The sequence below is a fragment of the Molossus molossus genome, unplaced genomic scaffold, assembly GCF_014108415.1.
Source record: "Molossus molossus isolate mMolMol1 unplaced genomic scaffold, mMolMol1.p scaffold_m16_p_10, whole genome shotgun sequence".
In the NCBI taxonomy this organism is placed as follows: Eukaryota; Metazoa; Chordata; class Mammalia; order Chiroptera; family Molossidae; genus Molossus; species Molossus molossus.
Genome location: NW_023425345.1, coordinates 25,410,543 through 25,416,542, shown reverse-complemented (window position 1 = coordinate 25,416,542; position 6,000 = coordinate 25,410,543).

Below are 6,000 nucleotides of genomic sequence, written 5' to 3'. Positions count from 1 at the left end.
TGGTACATGTACACAATGGAGTACTATGCAGCTGTAAGAAAGAAAGATCTCTCATCCTTTGAGACAACATGGAGGGACCTGGAAAGTATTATCCTAAGTGAAACAAGCCAAGCAGAGAAAGACAAATATCACATGATCTCACTTATTTCTGAAATATAATGAACTAAACAAACTGTTGAACAAAACAGACCCAGAGACATAGAAGTAGGGTACAGGCTGAGATTCCTCAGAAGGGGGTGGGGAGGGATGAACCACAGAACATATATGCATGTATGCATAACCGATGGACATAAACAAAACTGGGGACAGAGTGGGAGGGGATAGAGATGAGGGAGTCAATGGGGGGGGGGGACATCTATAACAAAAATAAATTAATAAATAAAATAAAAATCCAGAGGCAATTTTATTGAGATGAAGGCTCTCTGTGAATGTTGCTGAAAACATCCAGAGCTTCGAAATTTGGCCCCATCTCAGTCTATACATTTTCTCTACTTAATGCCATGCTCACTGAGCATCTCACCTGCTGTTACAAATTAATATTCAAATTCATCCTTTAAAACCTGACAAACAGAATCCAATAAAATTGCCAAGTTGTTAATATCTGTGCTTTTATTTAACTTTGTAAAGATTTGGGTATAGCTGAATCTACCAGTTATTTAAAGTTCTTTTTGAGCACATTAAAATGCGTCATTAGAAATTTTTTCATAAAGATACTTTTTAAAATTCAGCTTGCTTGCCTTTTTTTGTTTTCAAATGTATCCAGTCATATCTATAACACAAAGTTTCGATTTATCTTCCTATTTGGTATCACAACCTTCTAAGCCATCTGAAACTGTCTTTGAAGGGAACTTAAAACCATTTTTTTTTTTTTTTTAATTTGCTTGTTGGTTTGTGCTTTTTCTCGTTATTGCTTCTAGAGTCATCGTTCTTTTTAGTCTCAAAATTTGTATGGCTGCCTTTTTGATCTTGCCTCCAGAGTCAGTCTTACTCAGGCAGATACTGGTGTAGTGTGGCCTTAGGCTGAGACTTATTTGCATCTTTACCATAACAGAGTCTATGTTTTAAGTAGGTCCCTAAACACTACAAGCCTCCGCTTTTTAGTTTACTGTTGCTGCTTATCACTTCTTCGCATGCCTCGAGCGACGCTATCCTCTTCGTTAAGCTCGTTTAAAGATCTTGCACGACAGGTCGGACACGGCAACAGTTTGAGTTTTCATTACTGTTCTTTATTTTCACTGGCTTCAGATTTGCACGGAAACTGTCCTGTTCTTAACCTCCAATCCGTGTTCCTAGCTGAAACCATGGTTTTCGTTATGAGTTGCCCATCAAGACAGTGAACGCCGAAGCCTGAGAGCGGGATCCGGCGGGCTCCCGAGTTAGTAAACAAACTCCTGCGCAGGCGCAACGGCGGCGGAGGGTAAACGGGTTGGTTGGTAGTGAAAGGAATTTTCCGTACAGTGAGAAGTGCAAACACAAAACACTGCGCCCCGAGGTGATCACCTGATTGACTTTTTCTTTCTTTCTTTTTTTTACATACTTCTGGCTTTGTCTCCGAAGAACTTGCGCGGCCCCGGGGACCCCGCAGAGAAGTCCTTCGTAGAATTCCTCGGCCCCAGACCTGCCGCTAGCGTGTCGGCTAGTTACACCGGCCTCACTTGTTCTCGCCGTCACTCTAGATCTTTTTTTTATTATTATGCTTTGACTGCAGTACCAGTGCATCCCGGCTCCATTTAGGAGCCGAGGTAAAAACCTCACAACACCACAAAAAACATTTCTACTCTCGAGCTTCCCCAAACAACGCGATATCTGCTGCGCGAAGAGCGGATTCCACCCCCACCCCCGCCTTCCCCCGACCAGTGTACGTTTGCGCATGCGCCGGACTAATAATTGTGGCGCGAAAATAATTTCGAAACTTTCTGCTTCGTGGCAGCCAACCAGACTTGGGCCTCGAGACAGGTCGGTCACGTTGATCCGACGGATGCAAGCACACAACACTGCATTCTCGAGATTTTGCAGTCACAAGACCCAGGCCTGTTTGGTCGTCCCTTTCCGTTTCTGCATTTGGCCGTGAACCCTGTTGTGGGAGCAGGAAGTTACTGGAGCAGAGATGGAGTGGGAGTGGCACAGCCACCAACTTTTAAAATAAGGGGATGAGTTTTATGAGTGCTTAAAAGGGTAACTGGAAACCACAAAAGAATACACCTGAGGGCCAAGACTTTTTTTATTTTTATTTTTTAAATTTAGACCAAGACAGGATGGGAGTGTGGACTAAGGTAATGCAGTGGGAAGGAGATGAGAACATTTTAAAGGTAAATTAAGGCAGTAACTATACAGTACAACCAAGAGGTGAGACCAGAAGGATAAAATTGTTGACCACAGAGGAGGTTTCCTTAAAACAGTGTAAGCCTATGCATGTTTGTAACAGAAAGGCAAAAATGCCACACATTTAGTGCATGATGTGTAAGGTGAAAATTGAGAAATCCTGAGTGAATGGAGCAAGGAGGATTCTAGAAGCCATAGTCCTGGGCAAACTCTGCTCTTGGGATTAGGAAGAACAGTTATGGTAGCAGGAGTCAGGAATTTGAGAACTGTTTTGAGAGAACTGATTAATCTGACCTCTTTCTCTCTCGGGATACATGAGACTTGCACAAGCACTGGATTTTGTCCTGCAACATCTTAAAAGTACCACCCACTACCTGAAGTATTCTCTCCCACTGAGGCCCTTGGTTCCTACCACCTTCCACAAACCCCATACCTCAGCCAGAATGAAATGTGGACTTCATGGAATGAAATGGTTGGAATGTAGCTACTAAGTTACTTAGATATATCACTGGCACATTATAAAAGTATGTATCTCTAGCCTCCAGCCACCCAGGTCACTAGGTATTAGAGTCCATCTTGATATTGGCAAAAGTCTTAGACAGTTTAGCCAGTATATTTTGATTCTTTGTGTACTGTCTGGAGTACAAGGCAGAGGATGCTGATGGAGTACATAATTTTACTAAACCAGCAAAGAAATGGCTTATAGGTAAGTATGATAGCCACAGGATTTAAGCTAGCAGGTACAGAATGGAAATACATCATTCAAGACCCAGCCATGGTAGTCCCTTATCAAGTTCTCCCTGGAACACTTCATTTCACTATGGCAACCTAAAGTAGAGCCTAGCAACTGGGCTGTGTATGTGGAATTCATGGGAAAATATTGCAGGGGAAATCTATGGATGCAATAGGATAGATTCTGGGATTGAAGCCTAGGTTTCTTGTTTTAGGGAGTGGGATCATCCAGCTGTAAGAGGCAAACCATTTCAGTATGATATCACAGGAAGTGTGTGGAATTGGGAATCAGACCTAGGGTTCGATTCTTGGGTCTGCCAATCATTCAGTGGGACCTCTCTCAAGTCTCAGTGTCGGCCTCATAGAATGATTGAAAAGATGCAGCGAGGTACTGTTAAAAAGACTACATGAGTTAGTAGCATAGAACTTGGTATGTAGTATATGATCAACATATGAGAGTTCTTCCCTGAGCCTCTCACCACATTTATACATGCTGTCTACCCATCAAATTGGGTGTTCTATATAGCAGAGGTCCATCTGTATTTAGATAGCCATAAGACAGTTTCCAGACCTTGTCTGCATATTAGAATCACCTGGAGAGCTTTTTTATTTTTCTTTTTAATCCTCACCCGAGGACATTTTTCCTTTTTTTTTTTTTTTTTGTTCAGATAGAGGGAGAGAGAAACATCGAAGTGAAAGGGACACATTGAGTGGCTGCCACCCGCACAACCCAACCAGGGCCGGGGACAAACTGCAACCGAAGTACATACCCTTAGCGGGAACCGAACCCAGGTCTCTCCGGACCGCAGGCCAACACTCTAACCACTGAGCCAAACAGGCCAGGGCCTGGAGAGCTTTTTAAAATCCTGTTGCCCAGGATTCATCCTCAACCAATTAAAAAAATAATTTCTGAGAGTGGAACCCAGAGATTAGTATTTTTTAAAGTTCTTCATTTTGCTATTAAGGTTGAGAACCACTATTTTAAATGTTCCCTCTAGATTAGAAGAATGAGGAAAGAAATTAGGCCCGTGGTTGCAGACACCTGATCTAGATAGCTATATATTTGAAAATTTTCAGGGAAAAAAAAGGCTAGAGCTTGAGATAGGCAAATGAGTAGGGCATAGTGAGCTATAGTCAGAAAATAGGCCACTATAAGAATGTGGTGAGCATTCTGATTTAGGAAAAACCAGTGACAAAGTCATTAACATAGGTCCCAGGAATACATAGGATTTGCTGTAGAAATTAGGAATTTGAACCTCCCATACTTATCCTTTGACCTAGCACCGGCAACATAGATGATGTTTTTATTGCTTTGCTGTAATGGTGAATCTTGGGCTATCAGCTGTCTTTATTGCTTTGCCATGTGGTAAATCTTGGGCTATCAGTTGTCTTTATTGCTTTACTACGAGGTGAATCTTGGGCTTTCAGCAGGCCTAAAAGCAGTGGAGGGGCGGGGTAAAGTTTTACAGCCCGCTCTGCTCTGTTGTTTGGGGAGGAGCATCAAGGCATCACTGAGGTGTATGCATGTGGATATTCTTGTCCAGTGGGGTGGTACACATGGGAAAGCATTTTGCAGCAGGTCATTGATAATGAAGCCTCTTCTCATAGCCTGTTAGGTTGATGTATCTGCTCTAACTACCCAAGTGATGCTATTGATACTAACTGATGAGAAAGGTGAGGGTCAAATCTGTTTTTGTATCCTTTTAGTGAATAGAGAATCATTTGGAATAGGAGGGATGGCGTGGAATTTGAGCTTGTAAGGACAAGGCACTTTCTGGCAGGACACTTCTGGTTCCTATGAATAAAAGTAATTCAGAAGTTGAAACCTTCTACTACTTCAATCATTGGTTGTCAAGACCCACATGAGGCAGTAATGGCCAGGAAATCTTCTGCCACATAGGATGACCTGTCTTTAATTAGGTCCCTTTTCTTGACAGGCACATTAGTTTGTTTAGCAAGATAATTGGTGAAGTGGCTAAATATTATCTCCTAGTTAAGAAGACAAGAGATTCAGAGACTGTGTGGAGGTCAATAATGACAAGTTATGAAGTGGGTGAATAGCAGATTATGCAGAAATGAGGAGAGGAATAGGAGAATCAAGGTGATGAGGGAAGTAGGTTGAAAGTTAGAAATAGAAAAATCCTAAGTGGTGACACTTTAGTTAAGCTGTTATAAAAGTATGTTATAAAATAGGAGTGCTACCTGAGATCCTATGATAAGAAATATCAGAGACAGACCACACTGTAGGACTTTTGCAAAATATAGGAAGGTGAGAACTGATTAGACTACTCTTTTTTTTTTTTTTTTAATCCTCACCAGAGTACATTTTTTGCCTTTATTTTCAGATAGAGCAGGAGGGAGAGATGGAGGAAGAGAGAGAGAGAAACATTGACATGAGAGAGACACGTCTAGTGGTTGCCACCCATATGACCCCAACAGGAGCTGGGGACAAACTGCAACCGGGGTACGTGCCCTTAGTGAGAACCAAACACAAGACTCTCTGGTCCGCAGGCCGACGCTCTAACTGCTGAGCTAAACTGGCCAGGACTGATTAGACTACTCTTAAATTCTCACCCATATCAAGGGCATAAAAGATCATGATGATGACTGGGGACAGGGTTTAGAAGAGGATGTTTGAATGGAGTTGTTGGAGTGATATTCAACAAAAAAGTCAAGGAAAGATAAGTGGCCACACTCTTTCCCTAAATTAAGCTTCCCTATCTACAGCAGGTACAAACTGGGAGGAAGGAGAAAAGACTTAACTTCAATTCAGGTGGCAGATTTTGACTACTATACAGGACCGAATAGTTTAATTACTAACAACTCTCAACTAAAAGCAACCAGAAAAAGGAATGGGACCGCCCACGTTTCCATTCAAGGTTGGGAGAAGAACAAACCCCTAGAGAGGGTGTTCATAGGGACAGTGGAAAATAAAAACTAAGTTGC